Here is a 7767-nt window from a genome sequence, read left to right as displayed (position 1 = left end):
TCAATTAAATGCAATCAAAATATTCTATTTTATCTTTTATGATATCTTTTTTCCCTATCTAATTAAAAATTCTGCCCCTACTGTATTTGAATTCTTAACCAAACAAGGGATAGTGGTGATCACAAAAGATAAAATAGATAAATTAGGTTACATGAAATTGAAACATTTTGAATAAAAAATGCAATTAGGATAAGAAGGAAAGCAGTCAAATGGGAAAAAATCAAATACTTCTGATAGGGGTCTAGTATCTAAACTATATACATGTATCTCCCAAAGAGTTTTTAGATCTTTCTGTATTTTGACTCTGTCATCCAACATTATGAATCATGCACTATGTTTCAAAGACCATTGACTTGATTAAGAATTCATATTTACTTTTTCTTTCATTACTCTAAAATTAAGTTTATCCAGAACAAGTGACTTTAACTCTATGAGGGCAGATAGATATTCTCTTACCATATACTCATTTATCTTTGGTTTCAACTGCCTGTTACCATTTTTATTCTATTCTTCCCAGTCTCAAGATCATTGTCCTTGAAGAAAACAGAAACAAAATAAGAGTTGAATACTTTAGTGGTCTCAGTATCATCATCCCATTCACTCTAGGAGTGATTTTATCCTTCCTTTGATCCTTCTTGCCACCAACAAATCATTAAAAATGGAAATAAGAGCCTTTTTGTTGTTTTTAGCATTTATTATCAGTCATGCTTCATTTTGTGCTCTGCCATTCCTGACATGTCTTACAAGATTGTGTCACTTTTGTATTCATCCTCATACATTTGCCCTTACTTCCTTATTCCATACAATAAAAAAAAAACTGAATTAATTAGTTTCTTATTTAGTCACATTGGTTTTTTTTTTTTAAGGCACTACCTCCTCATTACCTTTCCTTTTCATTAGATTGAATTTTCTTTGTTTCTTTAGAATTTCATTCTTGACACCCTCTCATTCCTCCTAGGCTAGATTTCTCTGAAGATGATTAGGGTACTAGATAATCTTACTTTTCTTATTATTTTTGAGCCTTTTGAAATATTTTACTCCCTAAATTTACAATGAATGTCAGATTAATCTCATTATTCTTTTCTTTCTCTAATGTGAACTTTATAATACTGTGGTCAATTTCCCTAGTGTTCCTATTTCAGAATGGTTTCCTCCTTGACCAAATAAGATCCCATCACTATGCTACAATACATTTATACATTTATGGTAGGTTTCTGCACTTCAAATGTAAGTCTTCTTTTTGTCCAGGTAAACTTTAATTTATTCTTATTATAATATCTTTTCTTTTTCTCCCTCTGTTGAGTATTAAAGAAGGAACAGATGGTAAAGAAGACATAATATGATGTTTGAAAATGGTATTTGAATAGCTGGATCATGACTTAAAATATAAGAATAACAAGCTCATGGCCAGGGATACATTGTACTTAACAAGGAATGGTAAGAATACATTTGTCTGGTTTCTTTTAAATAAAATAAAAAAAAGACTTTAAACTGAAAAAGTAAGAGGGATAAGGACCAAATCCATGATTTCATTGGCATAAAGAAAACCTCTTACAATGTATATTGGAACTTTCTTCTTTTTGCATTTATAATCATGATGTGAGGATTAAAATTGTCCAACCTACAATAAAAGAGACTGAGGCAGAGCTCTGAGTCAATGGCACTTTGGACCTCAAATCTTCCTCATGATCTGAGATGCCTCCTTCTTCTAGGGCTTTATTTGTATAAGGTTTGATAACAGATCTGATACTTGAACATTCTGATGAGGTTATACAAAGCACAGAATCCATTGGTTGGTAGGTCTTGCTTCACAGGCCAAAAGATGATGCATCAGCTCAGTGGGGAGGGAGTGGGGTCCCTGGTTGGGCAAAACATGGGGCATGTCCATCGACTGAGTAGTCATAAGATGGTCACCTGCTCATGATGGATAAATGAGAGTGGTCTAGAGGTACAAAAATAAGTTGGGGTATGTTCCATGTAATTGAATCATCTCCACCACACTGGACTTGGTCACCATAGCAAGGAAAAACATGGGTGGAGGGCCTCTAGTTAGCTTCCTTTGATTAAGCAAGTGAATTTACAATTTGCAGCTCAGAGCTCTGGGCCCTAATATACAGAACTTATAATCACTACGCCTATGGAATCATAGCAAACTGAACACTACTGATTGGAATAGAGTAAGGGTCCAAATGACTTTATATAATCAAGTTCTTTTGGTTTGTTTGTTTTTTGCTCATTTTTTCTACCTATTTAGTGACTTGGTACTTTTATGTGAGAGTTGGACTCTGTTCCTGCACTGCCCCAAGCTGCTTGTACTGGGGGTTGAGGCCTTGCTGCTGACTTTCACTGGGCCTCAGGGCCTAACTGCTGGCTAGAGCCCTGAAATAAATTATTTCCCACACTGTCAGGGCCTATAGCCCTGAGAGGCTGAGTGGTTTGTCCAGTATCACACAAAAGCTAGTATATGCCAGAGGGTGGGCCTTGAGCCTGCCTCTTCCTATCTTCTAGCCTAGTACTCTATCTACACAATACAACCTCACACAAAAGAAAGGAAGGAGAAATTATCTATGTAGACTCACCAAAGTAAATGCCCTACATGAGAGACTCTTAAACTGGAGTCCCTAGGCTTTTTTTTTTATTAATAGACAAATTTCAATATTATTGATTTTTTTAAAAAAAATCCCATTTGTTTTAGTTTATGTATTTAAAAACTTTTTTCTGTAAAAAGGTCAACAGACCTAACAGGACTGCAAAAAGGGAATCATTACGTGCATGCACAAACACACACACACACACACACATACACACACACATACACACATACACACATGCACGAAAGTTAAGAAATCTTTTCATATATGATACCTACAATTTAGGAAGAAGAATAGTAGTTGAGAAACTGAAAAGTTCACAAGTGACACAATTCAATTAAAAATCATTAATAGGAACTTCTGGTGCCAAGATGGCAGAGTGTGCAAGGAACTCCCTAGAGCCCTTCCAAATTTCCCTCCAAACAACTTGAAAACCACCTCAGAATCAATTTAGGAGGAGGGAAGAAGCTTACCAACATAGCACAAGTCTGTCTCACTGGAATGTGAGGGGGAGCAAAGTCCAAACCAGTAGCTCTATACATAGTGAGGCCTCACTCCAACAGCCCTACCCCTAGACCACCAATGAGGCCTCACCCCTATTACTGACTAATAATCTTTTCCCAAGAGCCAATCAGCAGTGAGACTCCACACACAGAGCTGGCCAGAAGAGCTGCTCCACCTCCATATCAACCCTTCAGTAATGCCCTTAAGGACATCAGCAAAACCCCACACCCAGGGGAGGTCAAAAGGAAGGCCCTGCCCCCTAGTACAAGCCAGCACTTAGGCCCTGAGGCCCAGTGAAAGTCAGCAGCAAGGCCTCAACCCCCAGCACAAGCAGCTTGGAACAATGCAGGAACAGAGCCCAACTATCACACAAAAGTACCAAGTCACTAGAAAAAATGAGCAAAAACCAAACAAACTGAAAGAAATTGATTATAGAAAGTTATTATGGTGACAGGGAGGATAAAGGAACAAACTAGAAGAGAACAACATAGAGAAGTAGAAGAAAATTGGGGAAAAAAATCAGAATAATGCAAAAGAATCATTAAAAAAGAGTCAATATCTTCATAAAAGAAACACAAATAATGACTATATATATATATATGTATACATAAATTCGCCAAAGAAAATAACTCCTTAAAAATAGAACTGGCCAACTGGCAACAAGGGGTGGAGCAAAGACAGTGGAGTAAAAGCAGTGACTTGCTTGAGCTCTCCCCCAATACCTGTAAAAAATGACTCTAAACAAATTCTAAAGCAGCTGAACCCACAAAAAGACAGTGAAACAAATTTATAATCCAAGATAGCCTGGATTGTTGATTGGAAAGATATATTGCACTGGGGAGAGTAGCACAGTCTGGTGTGGGTACGCAGGCAAAACAAGGCTCAGCAAACCTGGAACAGGTCTCAGAGGACTGAATTATGGGCAGTTGTGGCAATTTCCTGACTTCTCAACCCACGAATGCCAAAGACAACTTAGAATGTCAGTGGGAAAAGTCTGTGACCACGTGAGAGAAAAGCATGGTCCCAGGCCATCCCTGAGCTTGTCCCCAGGGTGGCTGCTGCTTCCAGAGCTTCTGGCTCATAGACTGAGGGGGAATTGAATGGCTGACCAGAGGGGGATTGCAGGGATCTTTCTGCTGGTGCAGAATTCTCTTGCTCTGCCCTTGCTTGGATCTGGGTCACAGTTCTGGGTGGTGATCCTGGGGTGAAGAGGAGTGCTGCTGTGGTGGAGCTTGTAGTAGAGTGGAGAGGAAATCCTCCTCACAGTTCCAAGGCAGAAAAGAGTGCTTGTGGTCACTCATAGACCAGAGCACAGGCCAGGAAAGGAGTAAACACCTTGTCTTTCCTCACATCACCTTGGAAGAACTGAAAATTTACAGGTCCCTAGAAGTATCTCTGAAAACAGCTACACAAAACTCCTAAAGTTTGGAACAGTACATTCTCCATACTGGAAGCAGATCCCTACCTTAACAAAGAGTTAAAAGCTCAAATAATTGACTGGGATCATGAACCAACAAAGGCTCAGAAAAAAGCCAGACCATAGAATCTTTCTTTGTTAACAAAGAAAATCAAAACATACAAGCAGAAGAAGACAACAAAGTCAAAGCTCCTACATCCAAAGCCTCCAAGAAAAATATGAATCAATCCCAGGTGATGGAAGAGCTTAAAAAGAATTTTGAGAAGCAAGTAAGAGAAGTAGAGGAAGAATTGGGAAGAGAAATGAGAGTGATGGAAGAAAATCATGAAAAACAAGTCAACAGCTTGATAAAGGAAACCCAAAAAAATACTGAAGAAAATAACACCTTAAAAAATAGCCTAACCCAAATGGCAAAAGAGGTCCAAAAAGCCAATGAGGAGAAAAGCAAAATTGGCCAAATGGAAAAGGAAATTCAAAAGCTTACTGAAGAAAATAATTCCTTAAAAATTAGAATGGAACAATTAGAAGCTAGTGACTTTATGAGAAATGAAGACATTGTAAAACAAAACCAAAAGAATGAAAAAATAGAAAACAATGTGAAATATCTCATTGGAAAAACAACTGACCTGGAAAATAGATCTGGGTGAGAGAATTTAAAAATTATTGGACTATTTGAAAGCCATGGTCAAAAAAAGAGCCTAGACATCATCTTTCAAGAAATTATCAAAGAAAAGTTCCCTGATATTTTAGAACCAGAAAGTAAAATAGAAATTGAAAAAATCCACCAATCACCTCCTGAAAGAGGTTCCCAAAGGAAAACTCCTAGGAATATTGTAGCCAAATTCCAGAGTTCCTAGGTGGAGGAGGAAATATTGCAAGCAGCCAGAAAGAAACAATTCAAGTATTGTGGAAACACAATCGAGATAACACAAGATTTAGCAGCTTCGACATTAAGGGACCAGAGGGCTTGAAATATAATATGCCAGAGGGTAAAAGAGATAGAATTACACCCAAGAATCACCTACCCAGCAAAACTGAGTATAATCCTTTGGGGTACAAATGGACATTCAGTGAAATAGAAAACTTTCAAGCATTCTTGATGAAAAGACCAGAGCTGAATAGAAAATTTGACTTTCAAATACAAGACTCAAGTGAAACATGAAAACGTAAACAGGAAAGATAAATCATAAGGTACTTAATAAGGTTGAACTGTTTACATTTCTGCATGGAAAGATGATACTTGTAACTCATGAGACCTTTGTCAGTATTAGGGTAGCTGAAGGGAAAAAATTATATGTATGTGTGTTTGTGTCTGTGTGTATGTGTGTCTGTGTGCATACACACACACATGTCTACATATATATATATACACATATATAAAGATAGATAGACAGACAGACAGATAGACAGATAGATAGAGGGCACAGGGTGAGTTGAAGATGAAGGGGTGATATCTGGAGAATAAAATTAAGGGGTAAGAGGATTATACTGGGAGGAGAAAGGGAGAGGTATAATGGGGTAAATTATCTCACATAAAACAGACAAAAAAAACCTTTTACAGTGGAGGGGAAACAGGGGAAGGTGAGAGGGAATGAGTGAATCTTATTCTCATAGGATTTGGCTTAAGGAGGGAATAACATACACACTCAATTGGGTATGAAAATCTATTTTACCCTACAGGAAAATGGGGGGGGCAAGAGAACAGGGGGATGATAGAGGGGAAGGTAGATTGGAGGAGGGGGTAATCAGAATGCATGCCATCTTGGGGTCGGGGGAGGGACGAGATGGGGAGAAACTTTGGAACTCAAAATCTTTTGGAAGTGAATGTTGAAAACTCAAAATATATAAATTAATAAAAAATAGAATTGGCCAAATGGAAAAAGAAGTACAAAAGCTCACTGAAGAAAACAATTTCTTAAAAAAGTAGAATTCGGTAAGTGGAAGCTAATGATTCCATAAAACACCAAGATATGATCAAATAAAATCGAAAGAATAAAAAAAGAGAAGAAAATGTGAAATTTCTCATTGGAAAAATAACTGATCTGCAAAATAGATCCAGGAGAGAAAATTTAAGAATTATTGGACTCCCTGAAAATCATGATAAAAAAAGACTTGGACATCATCTTTCAAGAAGTTTTCAAGGAAAACTACTTTGATAGTCAAGAACCAGAAGACAAAATATAATTTGAAAGACCCTACCAATCATTACCTGAAAAAGATCTGAAAATGAAGACTCCCAGGAAAATCACAGTCAAATTCCAGAGCTCCCAGGTCAAGGAGAAAATACTGCAAAAAGCTAGAAAGAAATAATTCAAATATGATGGAGCCAAAATCAGGACTACATGGTATTTTTTAAAATCTTTTAAAAATTTATTTATTTTTAGTTTTCAACATTCACCTCCGTAAGATTTTGAGTTCCAAATTTTCTCCCGATCTCACCCCTCCCCCCACCCCAAGATAGCATGCATTCTGAATATCCCTTCCCCTAATCTGCCCTCCCTTCTATCTCTCTCACCCTTCTCTTATCCCCTTCCTCTTCTATTTTCCTATAGGGCAGGATACCCCATTTCTATACCCCATTTCCTGTATTTCTTATTTCCCAGTTGCATGTGAAAGTAATTTTTTAATGTGTGTTTTTAAAACTTTGGGTTCCAAGTTTTCTACCTTCCTCCCTCCCCACCCACCCTCATTGAGAAGGCAAGTGCCTTGATACAGTTTATACATACGTAGTCATGCAAAACACTTCCATAGTAGTAATGCTGTGAAAAACTAAATATTTTCCCCTTAATCCTATCCTGCCCCCTATTTATTCTATTCTCTCTTTTGACCCTGTCCTTCTTTAGAAGTGTTTGCTTCTGATTACCCCCTCCCCCAATCTGCCCTCCCTTCTATCATCCCCCTGCTCTCTTGTCCCCTTCCCCACCTATTTTTCTGTAGGGTAAGATAGATTTTTATACCCTATTGAGTGTTCATGTTATTCCATCCTTAAACTGAATCCAATGAGAATAAGATTCACTCATTCCCTCTCACCTTCCCCACTTCCCCTCCACTCTAAAAGCCTTTCCTTGTCTGTTTTATGTGAGATAATTTACCCCATTCCAGTTCTCCCTTTCTCCTTCTCTCAGTATAATCCTCTCTCACCCTTTAATTTTATTCTCCAGATATCATACCTTCATCTTCAACTCACCATGTGACATCTATCTATCTGTCTATCTATCTATCTATCTATCTATCTATCTATCTATCTATCTATCT

Source organism: Vombatus ursinus, unplaced genomic scaffold, assembly GCF_900497805.2.
Source record: "Vombatus ursinus unplaced genomic scaffold, bare-nosed wombat genome assembly UNPS02014872.1, whole genome shotgun sequence".
NCBI classification, from domain to species: domain Eukaryota; kingdom Metazoa; phylum Chordata; class Mammalia; order Diprotodontia; family Vombatidae; genus Vombatus; species Vombatus ursinus.
Note: the sequence above shows the minus strand (reverse complement) of the source record.